At 41.5% G+C, this 25620-nt stretch overlaps 1 protein-coding gene across 7 annotated transcripts in view; it reads left to right on the top strand.

Moving 5' to 3' along the window:
* Window positions 1-3755: 3755 nt before the first annotated feature.
* Window positions 3756-25620, top strand: part of LPAR1 (lysophosphatidic acid receptor 1) — a 168076-nt gene continuing 146211 nt past the window's right edge. For 2 of the 7 annotated variants that reach the window (XM_030822568.1, XM_030822792.1), the window contains exon 1: window positions 3756-3870. The gene's annotated coding sequence lies outside the window, so the exon portion shown is untranslated. Of the gene's footprint in view, window positions 3871-4051; window positions 4356-4416; window positions 4682-6288; window positions 6399-25620 lie in introns of those variants that run through there. The other 5 variants (XM_030822617.1, XM_030822717.1, XM_003260349.3 and 2 more) reach the window with 4 other exon arrangements.

Raw genomic sequence — 25620 nt, forward strand, 5'->3', positions numbered from 1 at the left:
GGAGGCTGCTGCACGCAAACCCAAATTCTCTCCATTCTTGGAGTCTCCTTATGCCACCTGCACTCTGAAGAGTGTTATTATTATTACTTTTTTACTAAATTGGGCTGCCCCACCCACCTTTGTCAGTGGCCTTTTAAAATAGAAAGGTTTCCTAAGGAGAATGCTTTTTTTTTTTTTTTATCCCCCTAGCCAAGGGGAAAAACACTGGAGAGGCACAAATACCCCATTTCAAGGAGGAAGAAAACTATGCCTGGAGGCATCTGCAAAACTTTCCCAAAAAGGCTGAGTTCTCTCAGGGTATTGTTTCACCAAAATACTGTCTTTGAATCAGTCTCTACCTTAATAGACTGGAGGGAAAGTTTCCAACAGATCGTTTTGCTGATAGTTTTGATTACTCTCGAACAGAAAATTTCAAAACCTTTTTGCCAGAGGGAAGCGAACAGAGGGAGGAAGAGAGAACTCTTCCATGAGTGTGCCATGACTGGTGAAACTTGAACAAATAATAGTGCCAAAGGCAGTGACAGCCAATTTTTCCACCCTAAATGCTTCTCAAATTATAGTCCTTGGATCACTAGCTTATATCAATAGTCTGACAAAGTCTATGGTGTCCTTCCAGGTATTAACGTAAAACCTGAACTTGAAATATCCATCACAATGTTTCATTTTGCTGAACTTTTTCTGAGACACAGTCTTGTTCTGTTGCCCAGGCTGGAGGCAGTGGTGCAATCTTGGCTCACTACAACCTCTCCCTCCTAAGTTCAAGAGATTCTTATGCCTCAGCCTCCCGATAGCTGGGACTACAGGCATGCACCACCATGCTGGCTAATTTTTGTATTTTTAGTAGAGACAGGGTTTTAGTAGAGACAGACATGTTGGTCAGGCTGGTCTCAAACTCTTGGCCTCAAGTGATCTGCCCACCTTGGCTTCCCAAGGTGCTGGGATTACAGGCGTGAGTCACCATGCCTGGCTTCATTTTGCTGGACATACATATACATATATATATATGTATATATACATATACATATATATACACATATATGTGTGTATATATATATATATATTTAAAAATTTTAAAACTTTTTAAGAGACAGGGTCTGGCTGTTGCCCAGGCTGGAGTGCAGTGGCACAATGGCAGCTCACTGCAGCTTCGAACTCCTGGGCTCAAGCGCTCCTCTTGCCTCAGCCTCCCAAAGTGCTGGGATTACAAGCATGAGCCACTGTGGCTAAGTATATATTTGTCATGTTTGACAGTGCCAGCTGTCTTTGGGTCTTTACCTCTGCTGAAGTCATTTGAAGAAACAAATCTAAAGAAATACTGCTTGGCAGAGGGTAGGAGAGAAAGGTTAGGACAGAAAGCATCAGGATGACTCTCCAGGAAAGGGAATGTCTGAATGACAAGAGGACTACAGACAGGAGAAAACATTCAAGAAAATTTATCAAGGTATTCTTTGTTCCTGTTGAAACCTCATCATCAATGTGAGTGTCTTCAGAAGCCCACTCAAATATATTATTTTACTTTGATAAAAGACAACTTGGAACCATATAAAAGACTGCACTGGTACCATTATTCCATTTTACAGATGAGAAAAGTAGCTCATTTGGAACATAATGAGCTAGGTTTTATGGATTAATCTAGATGCTGAACTGAATTCTGTATTGTATTTCATTTTCTCTGTCCTTTTCCACTGGATGTACATACCTACATTTAATTTTAAAGTTATCGATCTAAAGCTGGCTGCAGAAGCTGTCTCATTCAGACAGGTCCACGCTTGTCAGGAAGACAGGTCTGTCCAGGCAGACCTTTCAGTTTGTTCTATATTTCATTTCAGGCCACAGCAGACCAAATAAAGAGGAAATGAAGTGTTTTATAGCAAATAACTTACTTCTGAATACACATGTCTTGTACGGACAGGCCTCCCAATTTGATGTTAGAAGGGGCCACAGAGTAGTTAAGATAGTTAATATGTAGTCAAAACAGAAGCAACTGTATTCCTTAAGAAGGTTAGAGACAAAATCAACATATTAAAAATATTCAAGTTGAGTGGTAGGTAAGAAACTCCTTTTACTTTACCTTTGATTTATGGGGAAATGCTAAACGTGGAAATAATTAACTTTAAAATGTCCTTATATTAGATATAGAACTATTGGTGTTAAGAAATCTGATAGTAAGTAGAGTGTATAGGAAGAAAGAGACAAGAAAATAAGCTAATAAGTGATTTTTCTGACTTGAGTAGAGCTATGGTTAAAAATATATGGGAATCTCTTTCGAGTATATTTTTTTCTTACCAATATATACTTTTTATGATACTTAGATTTTATAGTGAACATTTGCCTATTCATCCCAATATAGTATTTCTTATAGTTTGGTATCAACCCCTATCATTATTTGTGAGATAAGGGAGTGGTTTGTATTCATGGGTATACATATTTATACACATTTCTGCATGCTGTACACAAACATAGCAGCATTGTGCATGAACATATTAGCACTGTGCATGTACTAAAATTTCATTTTTTTCACATAGTAGGTTATAAAATAAATCATATATTGGTAGGAAAGGTATAGAAAGCAAAGTTATTTAAAGTGGATTTTTAAAAAAGATTCGAATGATTTTTTTTTTAAAAAAGATTAGAACCATTGTTTTAAAAAGGAAACAGCTTTAGATAGTAAATTATTTACAGCCAGGACTCAGCCCTGAGCATCCTGTGAAAACCACACGAGCTTGGTCAAAGTTCTAAGCAGTCACCGGTGGGAGATGGTCATGGTCCCGTCACAGCATAACTCAGTTGAGGCTTGAAAAGTTTCCATCCAACTACGGTTTGCAGTGACCTTTCTCTTCTGCCCACGGTTACCGGGTGGCCACCACCAACATAGCCCTGCCTTGCTGTCCTGCGTTTCTCTCAATCAGATCAGTCCTGCCGAGTCCCCATGCCTTACTGCTGGCGTGCTGTGTCCTCTGTGCCATTTCAAGGCGAGGGCTCCTGAAACTTTTACACACACGCTGCTATTTTTGACATGCGGTGGCCTTAGCTGTGGAGCGAGAGTCTGATAATTCTGATCACTCCGGAAATCCTGGGAAGCCAGAAGTGGGAAATGGGTGTGGTGAGGTGGCGTGGCTAGGGAGACCCCATCGAGTGGGTGTTGTTACAAGACCTGGGCGAATCCCTGTGGCTGCCACTCTCCTGAGAATGATCCCTAGGCCTTAGTCCCGCGCCGCTCCCACCCACACCTCCAGGTGTGCAGTCCCCGCCCTTAATTACTCTCACTAAAATTGATAGTTTACACTTGCAAAGCTACACTGGGAAAGCGGAAGAGAAATTTATCATCATGGATATGGAGAACTAGGGAAGCAGACACACTTGCTTTGGTTTACAGATCCAGTGAAGTGAAAAATCAGAACTAGAAACGTATGCACCTTCCTAGCAGCAAAGCCGCCCTGCGTTCTTCGCAGCCTCCAGTGCAGGGGCGGCGCTGGGAGAAACTTTGCGCCTTCTGGAAAGTTTAGAAAGTGAGCCACGAAAGAGAGGCCACATTTCGGGGGTTTTGCGGGCCCCGCGATGTTTGCCAGAGCTTTTCGAGTGGGAAGAGGAGAGCGACAACGTGAAAATGCCCCGTGCCGGGGCGTCCACCGGAGTCCTGCCAGCTGTCGGGCGCTGGGGTGAGCGCAGGAGGGGCGGGGGTGGGACCAGAGCTGGCGGCCACGGGTCTCCCGCCGCCGGTGTGTCGGCTCGGGGGCGGGGCGGGGGAGGCTGCTGAGATAATGAATGGGTAGCCACCCCCCAGCCCCGGCCCTGCCACCACTGTGGGCTGTCGAGCAATGAATGGAGGAGGGGGCGCAGAGGTCAGGGGCGCTGGGGGCGCCACACCAGGTAAGCGGTCCAGCTTGGGAGCGGGGAGGGCGGACTCTGGGGGTTCGGGAGTTGCTGACTCGTGCTACGTGGAGCAAGCAGAAAAGAAGGAAGGCGGAGGAAGAGAGGAGGCTGGCGTCGGCGCTGCTCCTCTGGCCCTCCCTCTGCGCCCCCTCCTCCTGCCAGCGCGCCAAAGCCGGGCAGTACGGGCCGATCGGCGGCTGACGCTCCCCGAGTGGCGACTCCGTCTCCAGCCCCGCTGCGGAGCGCAGGCCGTATCTGGGGCGGCCAGGGCCCGGAGCCGCGGAGCCCTCCCCGCCGCCCGGCCGAGCACGGGACCCCGGCGGGGTGGGCGCAGGGGGCGGCCCCGCTCTGGGCGACTGCCGAGGGGCGGGCGGAGGGCCGGGCTCGGCTGGCGGTGGGGCGGGGGCCGCTGGGACTGGGCGCGCGGCCTGAAGTCAGCCCGGGGGCGGCGGGAGCGGGACGCGCGGCGGCGGCGAGCGCAGGTAAAGGGGCCGGCGCGGCGTGTGGGGACTGCGCCCCCTGGGCGCGAAGCCAGAGGCCGCGGCGACGGCTCGGCCGCCACACTGCGCGCTGGGCTCACACTGTCCCGCCGCGGACGGGCTTTGTGGTTGGGGGCGCGCGTGCGAGTGCCAGTGAGAGTGTGGGTGCGCGCGCTGGGCCGCGGCGCGGGTGGGTGGCCGTGCGTTCTTGCGAGCCGGCCCTGCAGGAGGCGAGGCTCCCCTGGCCTCCCGCACCCAGCGGCGGACCGAGCCCCGGGAGGGAAGTTGCCGCAGCCGCCCGGGCCGCCGGCCCTCCTGTCCCGCGCCAGGTCAGTGCGCCCCGGGGCCCGCCCAAGTGACACGTAGGTGGCCTCCGGTTACCTGGGTCGGGGTGGGTGCGCGGGAGGGCTTGCGAGGGGCCCTCGAAATTCTCCCAAAACCTCCTCCCGCTGGACGTGCACCTCCGAGGGGTCCCTGCGCCCCTGGGGCTCCCGCACCTCTCGCTTCCCACTGACGACTCGGTTGTCCCCCACCACCGGGCTGAGGACTTTTAACTAAGTTTCTGTCCAGCCGCCTAACAAACGTGCTTAGCAAGTAACAGGAGGTTATAAGGCAAGGGAGGGACCTGGCTTTGAGTTGATGGTTTTGAAATCGACGGCTCGTTTGACTTGCGCAGGACTCCTTTGTGGTGAATGGATTTAAAGTTTATTCTTGTTTTTCTTTGCTGCCATTTGGTCTTTGAAATGTTAAGAGTGAAGGCCTTCAGGACTTGCTGCTGCCTGCTGTCTGGGGCCTGAGGTTGTGGCTCTCCGCTTCTGCTCTCCTCTGTTCATTTTTGTTGAAATCGGTGGATTGTTTCATAAATGTGGGTGCTGGCTTGTTTCACTATGGACGCGTCGTTTCTTATGGGTTAGATAGATATTGGTAAACATAAATATTGAAAACGTAAATGATGATCACAGCGAAATCCTCTATTCCTTCAGGCTCTAACAGTTTGTTTTTCACGTATTTGCATAAGTGTGTTTGCTCAGCTAAGCATAACCGGTAAGCTAGAGGTCTGTGATTCAGAGTCTACAGTTCTGGTTAAGGGGAGACTGTGCACTTGGAAAATGCGAAGTTTTTAAAGAAGTTATTCCCTTGCCAGATAGAAGAGTGAGTCCCAAGGAAAAAGGGTGCATGTTAGAGGTATGGTTATTTGAACCAAACTAAACATCATTAAAATACACAGGGAGGTAGAATGTCACCTAGTTGTTTCTGCCCTTGATTTCCATATCCCAGTAGGAGCGAGTATAATTGCCCCAAATGCAAAATTATGAATAATAATCAGCATTGTAAGTATATTAAGGTTGCATTTTTTTTCTTGATACTTCTCTAATTTGAGGATAAAAACACCAAGTGGCAAGAGAAGGAGGTAGCTTGAGGCAGGAAAGCACAGGCGAGGAGCGAGGAGGGAAGGCTGGGTTGTCATCATCCGAGCCCGCAAGGCACACCACGTCCCCTAGCGGCGCGACCTCAGCCAGTCGGGTCAGCTCACACAGCTCCTGGTCTCTGTCTCCCCATCCGGAAAATGGAAGGGGTTGGTGATCATTGCTGTTCCTTCCAGCTTCCCAAATAGATAGAAGCCGGTGGGAGGTTATCTTATGTTAGAGCAGTAGGAAAAGGTAGGAGGGGGGAGTGAGAGGTCCAGAGGGCCAGGAAGATGGAAGAAAACCAGCAACAGAGGATGCCTGGAGGAGAAAAATCCTTGAGCTGGGAGCTCGTTTCCTCTGTTTTTTTTTTTTTTTCTTTTCCTCAAGGGACTCAGTAATACTCCCCCCCCCCCCCGATCAATCTCTTGTTACCTTTATTTAAAGCTTGTGAGTTTGCTTAGCTAATGCACTAAGGTGAGGTCAAGGTGATCCTTGCAGTCTGACTTCTACTAGGCATCACTTGACCCATTTGCATCATTGTCTCTCCGGAGAACAGCTCCTGTCCAGGTCTGTGGGCACTCAGCATGGATTTCAGTCTCCCTGTGAGTGATGGGAAAGAAATAACAGAGGTAAGAATGTAAGTGGCGGCCCTTTCGGAACTTCTGTTTTTGTTCAAACCTAATCTTTTCCAAAAAGTAATTTGATTTTTTTTTGTTTCAAATTATACCGTAGACTCTGCAAGGTTTTACTGAATCTATTCCATTAGTGAGCTCCTGGAACATTCAAAGAATAAAAGTCTCACTTGCTCAGTGTTTTTGATACACAGTGACATTCAGTCTGAAGTAAGTGATATTTAGGGCCAAGAATCATTTCAAGTGCTTAGTATGGAAAGTTGCAATCTGGGCAGAATACACTGTATCATTTTCACTGGGAAGCTCCAAGTAGTCAGCAGATAACAGAACTTTTAGAATTTAGTTTGAGGTCAAGATTTTAATGTCTGTGCTTGATGTGTGGCCTGTCTTCCTTTTCCTTGATGTTTTGGTATCAATATGCCTACACCCTTGAGGAACGTTATTTATTTTAAAAGCTGAACTGTGATGTAATAAAAACTTAAACATAAGCTCTTGGTTTAAAGTGCAATAGTCTTCGCTGGCCTTAAGTCAGCATCATACTACTGTTTGGTTTCTTATTTTTACATATCATGTTATCCTCTTATTTAAATATCCCGGGCCAGGTGTACTGGCTCATGCCTGTAATCCTAACACTCTGGGAGGCTGAGGCAGGAGGATTGCTTGAAGCCAGGAGTTTGAGACCAACCTGGGCAACATAGTGGGACTGTCTCTACAAAAAAATAAAAACATTAGCTGGGTATGGTGGCATGTGCGTGTAGTCTCAGCTACTTGGGAGGCGGAGGAGGGAGGATGGCTTCAGCTCAGGATTCAAGGCTGCAGTGAGCTGTGATTATGCCATTGCACTGCAGCTTGGGTGACAGAGAGACTGTCTCTTAAAAAAAAATCTTAGGGAAAACTATTATGAATGTCTTAGAAAGTTGAAAGAAAAGGAGGCAATTCTATTTCAGCAAACAATTATTGAATTCCTTTCATGTGGTAGATGCAAGGATGGTGAAAAGAAAGCTCCAGAAAGAACTGCAACGCAGTGGGGAAAGATGCAGTGAGCCTCACGGTTTATACTGAATATGTATATGCAGTGTTGTGTACTGGGTGGTAGCTGTAGTGTCCAAGAACTTTGGCATGCCAGGGGATGGAGAATTACGTTTTGATTCAGGGGACGACTTTAAAAATGTGGCTTGAAGAATAACATATCTTTTAAAAGATGAATGGTGGGGGAATGAAGACAAAGTGAGAGTGTGGGGTGATGAAGCCTGGAAAGTTACAAAGGGGCAAATTGTGGGGGACCTCTGATGTTATTTTAAGGAGCTGTGCTACATGGGGATAGGGAGGCGAGGAGGAAGTATTACATAACCTCAAGATGCAGAAAGACACTGAGTAACACGTATTGGGGCAGAGTGAGGGGTGCGATGATGGACGGAGTACTGGGCTTTTATTCCACTACAATCCATGTAACTGGCTGCTACGTTTTAAGACACTATTGCCAGTTTACTCAAATTATATAAAGGTTGTAGAATAAACTAATAAGTGGTTTCTTCCTCCCTACTCCCCACAAATTGATAGTGCTTTATACTTTTGAGAAATTTAATTTAGTAAAAATTAATGATGCTATTGTGTTACAGCTGGACCTTGTGGAGCCTTTTGAACATGTGGGGTTGAAGTCATTCTGCAGGCACAGAGCTGTCCAAGAAAACATTTTTTTTTCCTTCTCTTTTTTGTTTAGGGAAGGGCTTGCTGGTTAATGCTAATTTAAACATGACTCTTCTGGCAGCTGGCATTCTTGACCCTGTTTATGTTATACATGGTATTTAACCACAGTGATTGGGTATTTGCAGCGCAGAAGAAAAAGAATTATTATTAGTTTGAAACCGGCATTAATGCCTCTGTAAATGATAGGGCAAGGCAGTAGATGAAAGGAGAGAGGGAAGCCGAGTAGCACCCTCGGTACTGCAGTGAGAGATGACATAACCATGAGAATTCTTTAAGTTTAACTTCTAGTAGAAGTAACTTGCTTTCAATATATTTTAAATCCCTAGAGCTAAAGCATTTAACTCATTATCTTCACTCCGTGGGATCCATTTGGGAGAGGTATTCAGGAGCTTTGTAGGTTCACACTTGCTCCCCAGTACCTCTTGTGTCGCAGGAGGATATACATCAGTTTTCAGTTGCATGTCAGAGGTGGAACTGACTTGGATGTCTTTGAATTGCTGTTGAATCTGGAGATGGCAGGGTACCCAGGAGACAGACAAGAAAAAGAAGAGGCTGGGCATGTTGGCTCATGCCTGCAATCCCAGCACTTTGGGAGCCCGAGGCGGGTGGATCACCTGAGGTCAAGAGTTTGAGACCAGCCTGGCTAACATGGTGAAACTGTGTCTCTACTAAAAATACAAAAAATTAGCCAGGTGTGGTGCTGGGCGCCTGTAATCCCAGCTACTCAGGAGGCTGAGGCAGGAGAATCACTTGAACCCAGGAGGGAGAGGTTGCAGTGAGCCAAGATTGTGCCATTGCACTCCAGCCTGGGCGGACAGAGTGAGACTCCATCTCAAAAAATTTAAAAAAAAAGGAAAAGAAAAAGAAACTGGCTGAATTTCCTTCAGTTACCTTGTGAATTCAATTTAATGAATGATCTTCCTAGCAGTTTGCTTTATCTTCTGCAAGGGAACTTAGATTTGGCATGTTTAATAAATTAAGTTAATTAAGTTGGAGAAGCCCAAGGTTAGTATACTTTATTTTAGGATACATTTTTGGTGGGAGAGGAGGAGGGGTGGCATGGTGGTGGTGATGATTTTATTCAAACTCCTTGGCATTTTTTAGCAGGTTAGTATGATTTCAAAGTAGTGTGTTGTATTATCAACTTGTGGGGCTGGGCCAAAGAATATTGTCTTAATACTTGCATGTCCCTATCATCTAATCAGTGCTATAGAAACTTTAACCCTGAAGTCCATGTAAAATTGTAATTATTTTTTTCCAGAAATGAAAGAGAACTATTTTACTACATTCATGGATTTAGGTTATAATTTATTTTATTTTTGTGGTACTGTTTAAAAAAAGTGATATAATGACAGGGCAGACCCTTAACTTTAGTCCTGTGCTAAAACAAACATGCAATAAGCTTGCATGAGGCAGGGCAAGCTGTGTTTGTTGTATTATGAAAATAAAGGAAAATGTTTTCAAAACCAGCCTTTTTCTCTAGAAGAAAAAAACTTTGACTAATAATACCTGGCCATGGGTGGGATTTCCAGCTGTTGGTTGAAGGAAATTTTGTTCATTATGGCCATTATGTGTGCTATGTTTCTTAGAGTTTAGGATTTGCTATGCTGAGATTGCTACTGTGAACCATTCCTTTTATAGCAAGTTTCCCTGTATTCATTACCTTATGTGTCTGAACAATGCTCTAGATTAGACTTTATATTGATCTGTTCTACTAAATTTTCTTCTCCTATGTCTAGGTGGTTCTCTTTGACCAACTTTTAATTGCCCTGATTCTGAAATTCTGCTCTAATTGAAGAATATTCCTGGGTCTTTGGAGGGAGAAATGGTTCAGGGGCAGAGGAAACTTTTTCCCCCCATCTCAGGAGCATGTAACTGACTGCCTGCTATATACCAGGCTTTGTGCTAGTTACTAGGGTGAGTGTGAATAAGGCAGGATTCCCACCCTCCAGGAGGAGCTTACACACGATTAACAGATAATTACAATTCAGTGTAAACAAGTGTTATGAGAAAGATAACTTTGCGGGAGCACCAAGCGGGGCACTTGATCTTCAGCGGTGAGGTGGTGGAGGTCAGGGAATGCTCCTGGAAGGTTAGGATCTGGAAGGACCCTGGGAGATAAACTAAGCCTAGAAGAGGTAAAAAAGGGATCAAGAGGCTTTCTATCTCCAGTTTTGCTACTCCTGGGTAGGTCAAAGTGCCTCTCTTTTTACATCTGGAAAATAAGAATAAGAACTGATATCTGGTTGGTAATTCTAGTTTTCAGTTACTGTGTGTTCCTTAATCCTTTATATTACTCTTTCTTCCATATTCATTAGGCATTTGTACCCACCCTGTACTGGGAAGATAGCACTGCAGGAAACAAGATGTGGACGGACCCCTTCTCTCATGGAGCTTGCCTTCTATCATATGACATTAGTAAGAGAAGTTCTTTCAGAATGCCTTCAAACTCAGGCATATATATCTTGTTATTCTTCCATTTTAGGAACATTTTCTCCAAGGTAGTCTCAATGCTTGAGGTGAGTTGGCCTTTCCCTCTTAGGGAAGGAGACCACAGAGCCTGGTAATCTTTTCATTTTATATGCTTGAAATATTTCGCTAGGATTTATCTGTTTTAAAGTCTAGAGATAGACATAGCTGTGTTTTATCTGTAGCCCTGCCTTGCTTCCATCTCATTTTCCCTATTCTTACTTTTAACCCAACTTGTGTTTGAGATTCTTTGCTCAGTGTATAGTTTGCTTTCTAGAATAATTCAAATCTAGTGCCTGTGGAAAGTCAGACTTATTTTTTACTTATTTGAAATAGGGTCTTGGAGTGCAGTGGCATAATCCTGGCTCACTGCAGCTTTGATCTCCTGGGCTCAAGCTATTCTCCCACTACAGCCTTCCAAGTAGCTGGGACCGCAGGTGTGTCCCAGTATGCCTGGCTATTTTTTTCTTTTTCTTTCTTCTTCTTTCTTTCTTTCTCTCTTTCCTTCTTTTCTTTTCTATTCTTTCTTTCTTTCTTTCTTTCTTTCTTTCTTTCTTTCTTTCTTTCTTTCTTTTCTTTTCTTTTCTTTCTTTCTTTCTTTCTTTTTTTAGAAATGGGCTCTCACTACATTACCCAGGCTGTTCTCAAACTCCTGGGCTCAAGGGATCCTCTCACCTTGGCCTCCCAAACTGTTGGGATGACAGGTGTGAGCCACTGCATCTGGCTAATACTTATTTTGAAGTCACCCTGTCATGGTGCTTTGCTTCACTAATGTATTTCACTTATGATCTTGAAGTCACTCAGGGATACAAACACAACAAAATGCATCCCAACTAGAAGAAGGTAGCTGCATTCATTTACAAAATTTTTTTTTGCAATGATTCAAACACTATAGATGTGTCTAAAGTAAATGTAAAAATCTCTCTCTGCCACTTTAACCTTACCCATCTGATATCAGTTTGTTCCATAGCCTTCCATTGTTGTCCTTTTACTTATACAAACCTACAAAAATTAATATTTATGTGTGTGTGGGATGAGTGTGGATATGTTTATACATATTCATATGTATGTTTGTGTGTGTATCTGTCTGTGCCTGCCTCCATTTTCTTTTGCTTTAGAGAGGCTATACTTGAGGCTGCCATCAAGAGTGAGAAGTTTGAAGCTGGAAAAGCTGCGTGGGCCCTTCTCGAACTGGTGCAGCATGACATCACTCAAGAGTTCTTGTCAGAGTGATAATGAATGTCTGGCTATTATAAACGGGAACAAGAAAACTATTTCCAGCTGTGTGACAACCAAGACGACAAAAAGCATTGCAGAGAATATTATTGCCACAAGGACCCTGCTTCATCTGTGTCTCAGACAACGGGAGGAGGGGCATTTTGGAACACGTGTTTGGCATCTGTGAACCTTTTGTTAGGTAGAAAACAAGGCCTGGATGAAAGGCCTATCAACCACTTCTGGAACAGAGAAGATAGGTAGAGTTATTTATTATAGGCAGGTTTCACTGTAGGAGTAGTCAATGAGGACCCCTGCCTTAGAAGTCTGTAATCAGCAGATGATAAGGATGGTGTGTTCTTACTAAGAGAATAACACAACTGAAACAGAATTGCTTTTTGTTAAGGGGATGCTTTGCCTTCTTGGACTACGATTGTGGGGAGAAGAATTATTGTCAAGTAAATGAGGCATTCATTCTGTACCCACTATTTATTGTAGTTCCACAGAGAAATGCTTGCTTTACTTTCCGACTAGGCACAGAGAAGTAAAGGTTCAAAGGCTAGGGCAAGATGACTGACTTTTCCAGATTCAGCACAATCTGTTCTCTGGTCACTTTGAGACGCTGTCAACTTAGTTTCATGCAACTGATATCTTGGAGAACTTGTGTATCCTTATGTTTGGCTGAGGACACAATTTTTTTTTTTTTTTTTTTTTTTTTGAGGCAGAGTCTCACTTTATCACCCAGGCTGGAGTGCAATGGCACGATCTTGGCTCACTGCCTCCTGGGTTCAAGCAATTCTCTTGCCTCAGCTTCCAAATAGCTGGGACCACAGGCATGCGCCACCATGCCTGGCTAATTTTTTTTGTATTTTTTGGTAGAGATGGGGTTTTGCTATGTTGGCCAGGCTGGTCTTGAACTCCTGGCCTCAAGTGAACCACCCGCCTCGGCCTCTCAAAGTGCTGAGTTTACAGGTGCAAGCCACCATGCCTGGCCTGAGGACACTAAAATTAAAAAAAAAAATTAAGAAAATATGGTCCCCGCTCTTGAGTAGCTCATGAACATGGAGTGATATGGACTCAAATGATTAAGATCAGGTAGGTAGTGATGAATACAGTAAACCAAGGTTCAAACAAAGAGCTGTCTGCATATCTGAGGATGGAAAGGGTAAGTCAGCCTTAGAGGAGGGAAGTGACTTGAAGCAGGATGGCAGCCTCGATGGTCTGTGGAGCTCATTCCATGCAGAAGAGTAATGAGGAAGACCCAGTGAGTGACAGGCTTGGGGAGGAGTGCCTGGAATTGGCGGTTTGTGGCAGGAAGTGGTGGGACCAATCTCAAAGGTTGTGGAGGTAGAAGGGTACTGGAGACTACGGCGGACAAAAAAGGGCATGTTGATGCCATTACCAGACAGGACATGAGAGTATGATGATTGTTGCAGTGAGGCTTGTTAGTTTTAGACATGTCTAAAACCACGCAGGCAGAGATTTTCAGCTGGTAGCTGGCAATTTGAGTTTGAAGTTTAGCTGAGGAGTCAGTTGGCAGTATTCAGGCATAATTGCTAAATGTAGAAGTAAATGCCAGTAAAATATGTGTGATAAGCTGGAAGGTACTTTTAGAGTGAAAAGATTGATATATTTTAACAAGGACAAGACTTATTTCAATTCTTTAGGTTATTTTTCTTTAGCAGATTAAAGTAGTTTTATGGGTTATCAAGCATTTGTTGAGCGTTTACTATGGCTTCTCTTGATAGGTGGTCCTGGGGAGATAGGAAGGAAATGGTGCAAATTTCAACAATATCCCATTGAGGTGAACAACAAATCCCTGAAACAGCCCATTCCAGCTATTGTTATCTGGAAAAAAATCCTTACAATAATTACGTGGTGATTTGAGGTCTGGTGGAAGTTGCAGATATAGTTTTAATTTACTGTAGGGCTAGTGGCAGTGAGTGTCATATTGCTGTCATATAAAAGATAAACCTTCCAGAAGCACTTTGGAAATTTCAGTAGCCTAAAGACCATGCTTTGAGAAACTCGTAAAGGTTTGTCATAGAGGTTTTAAAAGTCTGATCAAATAATTTTAAGCTTTAGTTGCCTACTAAAAAGTGGGATGCAGTACAAGTTTGTCCTTTACTTGGTAAAAAAAAAAAAAAAAAGTCTTTTTCTAATTAAGAATTTATTTTCACTTTAGATAATTTTATTGGCATGCCTTCTTGCATGCAAGATAGAAAAAAGAGAAGTTTATTCTTAATTTTCTTTTTTCTAAGCCATTATGATTCTTTTAAATTATACTCATTTCAATTTGATAGGAAAAAACAGTATATGCTCATTTTAAAACATTTGGAATGTACAGGGATTCATGTGTGGTTCCATCACTTAAGATTGACTTTCTTGCTAGGCATGGTGGCTCATGGTAGAAATCCCATCACTTTGGGAGGCCAAGGTGGGCAGATCACTTGAGGTCAAGAGTTCAAGACCAGCCTGGCCAACATGATAAAACCCTGTCTCTACTAAAAATACAAAAATTAGCTGGATGTGCTCTCTTGAACCCAGGAGGCAAAGGTTGCAGTGAGCTGAGTTTGTGCCACTGCACTCCAGCCTAGGTGACAGAGCAAGACTCTGCCTCAAAAAAAAAAAAAAAAATTCTTATTCCATTTTGGGATAATTTCTTGCAGTTTTAAAAATGTTTGCTTGTACGGAATATTTAACAGTATTCTCCTTTGTATCATAAATATGTACACAGGCCATTAAAATCTTTCATTTTTAATTTCTAATGACTACATATTAGTCACACTATTTAATGTGTGTGAGACTAATTAAACATACCTAATTATGTTTAGTCATTCCCTTTCTCCGCTTGCTTCTTTTTGTTTTGTTTTTTTTTTTTGAGGACTTGTGCTTCTCTGCCCATATTTCAGTGTTGATGTTCCCAGAATTCTATCCTTACTCTAAATGATCTCCATTTTTGAGCTTATCCACACAGTGCACTGTGGTTTCCTGGTCTTTGTCCTTCTGCCTAGGACGTTCTTTCCTAGGTATCCACATGCCTGCTCTCATTATTTTCATGTCTTAACTCAAAGGTCAACTCCATACTGAGGCCTTCTATCACTACATTTAAAATTGTGTGACCTTTCCTGTCTACCCAGCTTGCCTGATATTTTCTTCTCCATTGCACTTTTCTTCTGACTTCTTAGATGAGGACAAGACTTAAAAAAAAATTCTGTTTTTATTTTCTGCTGTTTCCCCAAAATATTTTTCTTGTTTTGTTTCTTAAAGACCATGTCTTGCTCTGTCACCCAGGCTGGAGTTCAGTTGCTCAATCATAGCTCACTGTGGCCTCAAACTCCTGGGCTCAAACCATCTTCCTGCTTCAGCTTCCTGAGTAGCTGGGACTATGAGCACATGCCACCATGTTTGGTTATTTATTTATTTATTTATTTATTTTTTGGGTAGAGACAGGGTCTTGCTTTATTACCCAGGCTAGTGTCGAACTCTCATCTTGGCTTCCCAAACTGTTGGGATTGCAGGTATGAACGCTGCACCTGGCCTGTTGATTTGGGGTGGAGCGTTCTGAAATTGAGGCAGTAATTAATAGCCTACCAACCAAAAAAAGCCCAGGACCAGACAGCTTCACAACTGCATTCCACCAAAGGTACAAAGAGGAGCTGGTACCATTCCTTCTGAAACTATTCCAAACAATAGAAAAAGAGGGACTCCTCCCTAGCTCATTTTATGAGGCCAGCATCATCCTGATACTAAAACCTGGCAGAGACACAACAAAAAAAGAAAATTTCAGGCCAATATCCCTGATGAACATTGATGCGAAAATCCTCAATAAAATACTGGCAAACTGAATCCAGCAGCACATTAAAAAGCTTATCCACCACAATCAAGTCGGCTTCATCCCTGGGATGCAAAGCTGGTTCAACATATATAAATCAATAAATGTAATCCATTGCATAAACAGAACCAATGACAAAAACCACATGATTATCTCAATAGTTGCAGAAAAGACCTTCAATAAAATTCAACACCCTTTCATGCTAAAAACACTCAATAAACTAGGTATTGATGGAACATATCTCAAGATAATAAGAGCTATTTATGACAAACCCACAGCTAATATCATACTGAATGGGCAAAAGCTGGAAGTATTCCATTTGAAAACTGGCACAAAACAAGGATGCCCTCTTTCACCACTCCTATTCAACAGAGTATTGGAAGTTCTGGCCAGGGCAATCAGGCAAGAGAAAAAAAAAGAATATTCATACAGGAAGAGAGGAAGTCAAATTGTCTTTGTTTGCAGATGACATGATTGTATAGTTAGAAAACCCTGTCGTCTCAGCCCAAAATCTCCTTAAGCTGATAAGCAACTTCAGCAAAGCCTCAGGATACAAAATCAATGTGCAAAAATCACCAGCATTCCTATACACAATAGACGAACAGAGAGCCAAATCATAAATGAACTCCCATTCACAATTGCCACAAAGAGAATAAAATACTTAGGAATAGAACTTACAAGGGATGTGAAGGACCTCTTCAAGGAGAACTACAAACCAGTGCTCAAGGAAACAAGAGAGAACACAAACAAATGGAAAAACATTCCATGCTCGTGGGTTGGAAGAATCAATATCGTGAAAATGGCCCTACTGCCCAAAGTAATTTATAGATTCAATGCTATTCCCATCAAGCTACCATTGACTTTCTTCACAGAATTAGAAAAAACTACTTCAAATTTCATATGGAACTAAAAAAGAGCCCGTATAGCAAAGGTAATCCTAAGCAAAAAGAACAAAGCTGGAGGCATCACACTACCTGACTTCAAACTATACTACAAGGCTATTACTGGTACCAAAACAGATATAAAGACCAGTGGAACAGAACAGAGGCCTCAGAAATAATACCACACATCTACAACCATTTGATCTTTGACAAACCTGACAAAAACAAGCAATGGGGAAAGGATTTCCTATTTAATAAATGGTGTTGGGAAAACTGGCTAGCCATATGTAGAAAAGTGAAACTGGACCCCTTCCTTATACCTTATACAAAAATTAACTGAAGATGGATTAAAGATTTAAATGTAAGAACTAAAACCATAAAAACCCTAAAAGAAAACCCAAGCAATACCATTCAGGACATAGGCATGGGCAAAGATTTCATGACTAAAACACCAAAAGCAATTGCAACCGAAGCCAAAATTGACAAGTGGGATCTAATTAAACTAAAGAGCTTCTGCACAGCAAAAGAAGCTATCATCAGAGTGAACAGGCAACCTACAGAGTGGGAGAAAATGTTTGCAATCTATTCATCTGACAAAGGGCTAACATCCACTATCTACACGGAACTTAAACAAATTTACAAGAAAAAAAAGAACTCCATCAAAACGTGGGTGAAGGATATGAACAGACACTTTTCAAAAGAAGACATTTATGCAGCCAACAGACTTATGAAAAAAAGCTCATCATTACTGGTCATTAGAGAAATACAAATCAAACCACAATCAGCTACCATCTCACACCAGTTAGAATGGCAATCATTAAAAAGTCAGGAATCAACAGATGCTAGAGAGGATGTGGAGAAATAGGAATGCTTTTATACTGTTGGTGGGAGTGTAAATTAGTTCAACCATTGTGGAAGACAGTGTGGTGATTCTTCTAGATTCAAGGATCTAGAACCAGAAATACCATTTGACCCAGCCATCCCATTACTGGGTATATACCCAAAGAATTATAAATCATTCTACTATAAAGACACATGCACATGTATGTTTATTGCAGCACTATTTACAATAGCAAAGACTTGGAACCAACCCAAATGTCCATCAATGATAGACTGGATAAAGAAAATGCGGCACATATACACCATGGAATACTATGCATCCATAAAAACGGATGAGTTCATGCCCTTTGTGGGGACTTGGATGAAGCTGGAAACCATCATTCTCAGCAAAGTAACACAAGAACAGAAAACCTAACACTGCATGTTCTCACTCAAAAGTGAGAGTTGAACAATGAGAACCTATGGGCACAGGGATGGGAACATCACACACGGGGGCCTCTTGGGGGGGTGGGGGACAAGGGGAGGGATAACATTAGGAGAAATACCTAATGTAGATGACGAGTTTATGGGTGCAGCAAACCACCATGGCACATTTATACCTGTGTAACAAACCTGCATGTTCTGTACATGTATCCCAGTACTTAAAGTGTGTGTGTGTGTATATATACACACACACACATGCACATATATATATAAATATAAATATATAAAAATATGTATATATAAATATGTGTATATATAAATATGTATGTGTGTGTGTGTATATATATATGTATATATATATATATATATATATGATGCCCAGCACACTGAATGTATTAGCTGCCATTTTCATTATCTTCATTGGTAAGTTGGATCATATGAGATTGCTGGTATTTGACTGCTCTTGACCTATAAAATGGTAGTTTTGTACGGTTCAGTCTAATATTACGCCCTTCAGATTTATCTGGCCAGTTGCATCTTCTGCATTTCCTGAGTTCAACTCAGGATTTTTTTCTACATTTGTTAGAGAATCTATCTTGTTGAAGTTCAAAAGGTGTGGTATGCATTGTGCATATGGTCCAAGAACATGCTTCTTACCCATTTTTTGTACTATGTAGTTAGTGGAAATAATGCCTTGACTTTGGCTGCTTTTTCCTCATATATTTTTAGTGCTGTTGCCAATTTTTGTCTTTGTGTGCACCTTCTTGAGCATTTTAACTGGAAATTGTGATGAGTTTTATTGGGACATTTAGTTCAGTGGCTTTCAAACTTTTTAGTCATGACCCATAGTTAGATATGTTTGTACATATATATGAATGAGACATTAGTTTTATATAGTTTACTACACATAGTAAACTCTGACATTTTCTTTTCTATTTTTTCCTATAATTTGTTCATTTTCATTTTAAAAAGTACTGGTTACAACTCATAAATTTTGAAAACACTGATCTGGTCATGAACTGCATGCAGTTTGAAAAACACTGATCTAGTCTGTTGCTGTGCTGTCTAAAATCAGGTTCATTCATTTTTCAAAATCCATTTGTTAGATACATTATTGGTTATTTTGCTAGTAGCTGGGAATAGGGTGATGAGTAAAGCAGTCGTTATCACTGGTGGCATGAAGCATAGAGTCTAGTGGGATGGAGCATCTGAACCAAAAAAAATCACCCAAATGTATAAATACTATGCATGATAAATTCTGTGGGGGAAAGAGCAAAAGCGATTAAATGGGGAACCTCATCTGACTTTGGGGGTGATTCAGGATTTCCCTGGGGAACCGACATTTGGTTAGGTCTGCAGATGAGAACGTGTTAACTCTGTGAAGGACTGACCGGGGTGTGTGCGTGGGATTGGAGAGTCATGGAAGAAATAGTAACAGAAGCAAAATAGAAAACTGGAAGGGAAAGACAGGTGGAAGGCAATCTTCTTTGTTTGATGAGTTGGCATTTTTTGTAATACTTAGTAGGCCTTCCTGTTTGTGGCTTTTTTTTTTTCTTACTTGACAAAAGTCAAATAGGAATGTCAAGGATTTTTTTGGGGAGATGGGTGTTAGTGTTTGTTGAAGTAGTTTTGTATTAGAGCAATATAGTGTATTGCTAAATAGCAGGGTTTTTTTTTTTTTTTTGTTTTTTTTTTTGAGATGGAGTCTTGCTGTGTCACCCAGCCTGGAGTGCAGTGGCACAATCTTGGCTCACTGCAAGCTCTGCTTGCTGGGTTCACACCATTCTCCTGCCTCAGCCTCCCGAGGAGCTGGGAATACAGGTGCCCGCCACCATGCCCGGCTACTTTTGTTTTGCATTTTTAGTAGAGACAGGGTTTCACTGTGTTAGCCAGGATGGTCTCGATCTCCTGACCTCGTAATCCACCCGCCTTGGCCTCCCAAAGTGCTGAGATTACAGACTTGAGCCACCGCGCCTGGTAACAGCAGGGTTTTTTGAAGGCTGGCTCTGTATGAGGAGCTGTACAAAGTTGTGTTTGATATGTAGGAGAAGTAGATTTGGTTGGATTAAAAAATACTTTTATATATTATAATTACCAATTTAGTAACTATGCATAATTTGTAAGAAATTATAACACTGAAGTTAAGTTTTGGTAAGTGAAGATCAGATGGTTGGGTGAGTATTTCATTGCTTCTTGTTGATTTGAATATAATGGTAGGAATTATTGCTGCGCTAGGATTTTTGTTTTTTTACCTTGGTAGGATTTTAGTGTTCATTCCCCCCACCCTCTTTTAAAACTGAAGAGTTTAAAAGAAAGATTTTAAATTGGAAGTCCATAAAGTAAGTTGGAGACCACATGAGATGGGAGACCATGATTCAAGTGCCAGTTCTTCCACTGCTGCGCATGGTACCCTTGACAATACCCAACCTTTGAGGCCCTGGGAACCTTGTCTTAAAATGGAGGACTTGAAATCAGTTTGCAAGAATCATTCTCCCAATCCTATTATTAATATTAAGTGCCTTTATGCTTTCTATTTTCAACTTTGCTCTGGCTGTTTAAAGACTTGGCACCCCACCATTTAACTAAGCTAGTCCAACAAGCTCAGGCCAAACTTGGGAGAACTCCAGGTATTTGCATCTTTCTGAGTCTTTGTGGGGTCGGGCTCAGGTGACACTAATTCCTTCACATTGGGCAACACTACTAATGCTTCTCATTAAAACATGGAAGAATGGGCAAAGATTAGAATTCTCTTGAGACTGTTTTTTTTTTTTTTTTTTTTTTTTGTGACGATATCTCGCTCTGTCACCCAGGCTGGAGTGCAGTGGCGGGATCTCTGCTCACTGCAACCTCCACCTCCCGGGTGGTTCAAGCGATTCTCCTGCCTAAGCCTCTTGAGTAGCTGGGATTACAGGTGTCTGCCCCCACACTCAGCTAATTTTTGTATTTTTAGTAGAGATGGGGTTTCACCATGTTGGCCAGGCTGGTCTCGAACTCCTGACCTCAGGTGATCTGCCCACCTGGGCCTCCTAAAGTGTTGGGATTACAGGCATGAGCCACTGCGACTGGCCTAAATCTTTAAGACTTTATATCATAGTTTGTAGTTTGACAACACTTGAAATTAATTTTTTTATCCTTTCAGCAAACATGGAAAAATATGATTATTTTATGTTTATATGCTGGATGCTTGCTTTGGAGAAATATGCAGCATCTAAGTTATATATAATCCACATTTTATAAAAACCCATTGGATGAGGGTGATATTATTTTAAAAAGATTTTAAAGGGCTAAGGAATCATATGGAAGATAAATTCAGTTTTAACGACTATACCAAGTTTAAGGAATATTTTATAAGAAATGGGCTTATGTGAAAGAGAATTAAAGGTACTTGGCAATTCAGCTTACCTTTTCTTTTTCCTCCTAGCTTTATTGATGTATAATGACAAGCAAAACTGTATTTAAGGTCTACTTATGATGATGATATACATATATACTGTGAAATGAGTACTATTAAGTATTGTCACCATGCTGTATGTTAGATCCCCAGAACTTACTCATAACTGGAAGTTTGTACCCTTTGACCAGCGTCTTCCATTTCCCCCACCAACTCACCTTTTCTTACCAGTATATTAAATCATTTGATTCAAATACATTTCAACATTATTTTTTGTAATTCAATATATTCAGTCTTTCAAGTTCATTTATTGTAATGTGAATATGTTATTACACTTGTTCTTATTTTTTGTTTAGAAATCGAGGGAAGAAAGATGAGATGCATGCTTTTTCTATTTGTCTGAACTCTACTGAATTCCTCATTCGTAGTAAAATATTTACTCAGGAAGTCCAGGTAACTCTGGAGATTTTACTTAGTGTGTTTTGGTGCTGATTCATCAGTTGTTTCTTTTATTTGTTGTTGAATATCTTCTTAAGCTGATTATTATATGGAAACCAGCCAGGACTCCAGGCTCCTGATCTGAGACAAGGCAGGGGCAGGTCACACAGGCACAGGCAATGTTTGGCAATGTGTAGGTCCAAGCAGGTACTAGGCACAGATGCTCAATGCTAGTACTAGAAACAGGTTGGGTCTGAAGGGGTTGGGGTCATGGGGTTAGGGTAGGTTCAAGGTAGACAAAGCCAGGAAGAGGCACAGAGCATGTAGATGCCTGGCCTAGAATTCCACAAAAGGCATTCTGGATAGCCCTAAGAGAGAAGTGGTATAGACAAAAGTCTAAAGCTCTCAGGAGAAATTTATGTTTCAGAGTTGGAAGCATCAGTTGAACTTCTCTGATTGTTCAAGGGAATCTCAACACTCAAGCAGGGGTTTAGTCACCATGACCTTGGGAAAAAGTCCCAGCTTCTCTTCAGTGTTTGGCCATCTTAAAGTAGAGGGCTTCAAAATCACAAATTCTCATCTGATTCAGGGATTAAGAACCTTGTTGAATACTATTTCTCTAGGGGCAGGAATTAGCCGAGGTCTCATGACTAAATGTATTCTTTCTACAAGAGATTTATTATTAAACATATTTAACATTTGCTGTGGACTGGATTTTCTCCCTAATACTCATGTTGGAGCCCTAACCCCCCGTGTAGCTGTATTTGGAGATAGGGCTTTTAGGAGATAATTAGGATTAAATGAGATTATAAATGTGGGGTCCTAATCTGATAGGATTGGTGGCTTTATGGGAAGAAGAAGAGAGAGATCTTTGTCTCTATACACATTCACCAAGGAAAGGCTGTGTGAGCAAACAGTGAAAAGACAGCTGTCTGCAAGCCAAAAGGAGAGCCCTCACCAGAAACCAACCACGCTGGCACCCTGTATTATATTTCTAGCCGCTAGAATTATGAGAAAATAAATTTTTGTTATTTAAGCCACCTAATGTATGGAACTTTTTTTTTTTTTTTTTTTGAGACGGAGTCTCGCTCTGTCGCCCAGGCTGGTGTGCTGTGGCGCGATCTTGGCTCACTGCAAGCTCCGCCTCCCAGGTTCACGCCATTCTCCTGCCTCAGCCTCCTGAGTAGCTGGGGCTACAGGTGCCCACCACCATGCCCAGCTAATTTTTTGTATTTTTTTTTTTTTAGCAGAGACGGGGTTTCACCATGTTAGCCAGGATGGTCTCGATCTCCTGTCCTTGTGATCCGCCCGCCTCGGCCTCCCAAGGAACTTTTTAATGACAGTCTAAGCTAATACAACATTCCATGAATTTGGGTAGGGAATAAAAGTAACTCTGTCTAGTGGCTGTTCAGCAGAAAATATACACTATCGTTTACCTGCCTAACTCTCTTCCTTTTTCCTTCTTCATCCCGTTTTAATGGCAGAATAACTCAGTGATTAAAAATGTTTCAGTGAACACATCTTAAAGTATTTAAAACTGTTCAACTTATTTAAAACTAATTGTTTTTATATGAAATACTCTTTATTATCTTTTAAAATATATCTCTATTATTATTATTTTTAATAGAGAAGGGGTCTTGCTATGTTGACCAGGCTGGTCTTGAACTCCTGGGCTCGAGCAATCTTCCCAAAGTGTTGGGATTAGAGATGTGAGCCACCATACCTGGTCCTTAGTGTATTCTTAAAAACATTAAAAAAATTATTTTTGAAATCACATTATGGCAATATTTAAATAAACAAACCCACTTGTATTTGCAGTTTCCTAATGAATATATTTGTTATTTAGTCATGTTAGTTTTATGGCCTATTTCTATTATGTTCTATTTTATGGTCTACTTCTACCTAGAAGTAACAAATGTGTGTTTTTATTTCTACTGATCGTTTTTTAACACACTGTTATATAAGGCAATATAGTCTGAATCATATTTTTAATAGCCTGATAATAATCCATTAAGCTGTTAAACTGTTATTCAACCATTGCCCTATTTTTACACAGTTTTATTTCCTTTGTACTTGCTGTTTTAAAAAGCATTGTACTCAACAACTTTTATGTAATTTCCGTAGACTGATTAAGAGTGAGATCACTGATTTGAAAGTAATATCATTTGGTTTTCAAGTAGATTTTAAAAGGTAGTTTAAAAACTTAACTTTTAAAAGTAACACCTGTTTGTGTTCATTTTAGAAAACAAAGAAAAATATAAAGAAGAAGAAGGAAAAAGTACTCATACTCCCCACCTAGAGATAGCCATTGTCAAGTTTATGGGATATTCCCTTTTAATATTTTCTCTGTAAATTTTATCTAGTTGGAATCCTACTGGGCATAATCAGTACTTTGTCCTTTCTCTTAATAGTATGTGGTAAATGGAAATGATGTTAATTCCATTCAGCTACTGCTATAGTGAACTCACTTCAGTGAATATCTTTGCAAGCCTATTTTTGCATTTCAGGTAATTTCTTTAGAGTAGATTCCTGGTAATATAATTTGTTGCCTTAAAAGGCAGGGATGATTTTTATGGCTAGAGACAGAAATTATTAAATTGATTTCCAAAACAATGATAATGCTTCATACTCCTTCCAGCAGAGTTTGAGAAAAACTTAAAGATGGAAATTAGTATAAGTGAAATGTGAAATGATTAGAGCAATGGGAAACTTTAATAATAATCTGTCCTGGATGACATTGACTAGACCTCATTGGTGGATGTTCTCTCCACCGTGGTGATATCTTTCACTCATCCACAGTTTTGTCTTCTAACAGAGAACATTATGTTTCAAGCTTCCCTTAGTTTTATGTCCTTTAATATGCTGTGAAAAGATTTTTTTTTTTTTTTTTTTTTTTAGGCAGAGTCTTGCCCTGTCGCTAGGTTGGAGTGCAGTGGCGCGATCTCGGCTCACTGCAACCTCCACCTCCTGGGTTCAAGCAATTCTCCTGCCTCAGCCTCCCTAGTAGCTGGGACTACAGGCAGGCGCCACCATGCCCAGCTAATTTTTGTATTTTTAGTAGAGATAGGTTTCACCATTTTGGCCAGGATGGTCTCGATCTCTTGATCTTGTGATCCACCTGTCTCGGCCTCCCAAAGTGCTGAGATTACAGGCACGAGCCACTGCACCAAGCCAAGTTTTGTTTTTAACTGTATACACTGCATCAACTGATGGTAGGGTATTCCTGATGAGTATACTTCTGTGAAATAACTGGTTAACTACTAGAAAATGGAGCAAGTACTCTAAAAATGGATAGCAAAGAATTAAAAACTAAATGGTAATTATACCTGTGCTGGTTTAGTGTGTATTTTGCATATTTACCCGCATAAGCTTAATTTTCTTCTAGATGCCATTGATATTACAGTCAGGGACCACTTTTGTGCCTTGGGGAAATAAAGTGAGCTTCCTTAGGAGGTAATAGATTTGCAATTTCACCCATTACTGGAAGTAGTCACATGTAATCCAATTAAATTTGACATCTAATTAGTGATGGAGGCCCACCTTCAAAAAACTCAGATTTGAGGGATGGGAACTGAATGAAGATACCATGTGATAAATGCAATGTTAGAAGTTAGTTGTATGTCTATTTTCCTACTAAATATAGTGAAATTTAATAGGCATAGGAAGGAAATGGGGTAAGAGAAAGTGAGAGTGTGAATTTAAGCAGAGACCAAGACCAAGGGCCCACCTTAGGGTGCTATTCATGTATTAGAAAAGGGCCACACGTTTTGCTGTTCTTCCTCATAGTTGACAAGAGGGGACTCAATGAGCTGTGTTACCCAGAGAGCCCATGAAGATAAGGACTAACCAGAGGGGACAACTCTTCATGTGCTGGGAGGAGAACTCTTCGTGTGCTGGGAGGAGAGAGGATTTTATCCATGGGTCTCCAAACATTAGATACTTTAATGAGTCGTGTTTCCAAATACAGTCTTACAATGAATGTGACAATGGGGTTAAAAAAAAATTGTATTGCTCAATATAGGTTAACG

Source organism: Nomascus leucogenys, chromosome 1a, assembly GCF_006542625.1.
Source record: "Nomascus leucogenys isolate Asia chromosome 1a, Asia_NLE_v1, whole genome shotgun sequence".
NCBI classification, from domain to species: Eukaryota; Metazoa; Chordata; class Mammalia; order Primates; family Hylobatidae; genus Nomascus; species Nomascus leucogenys.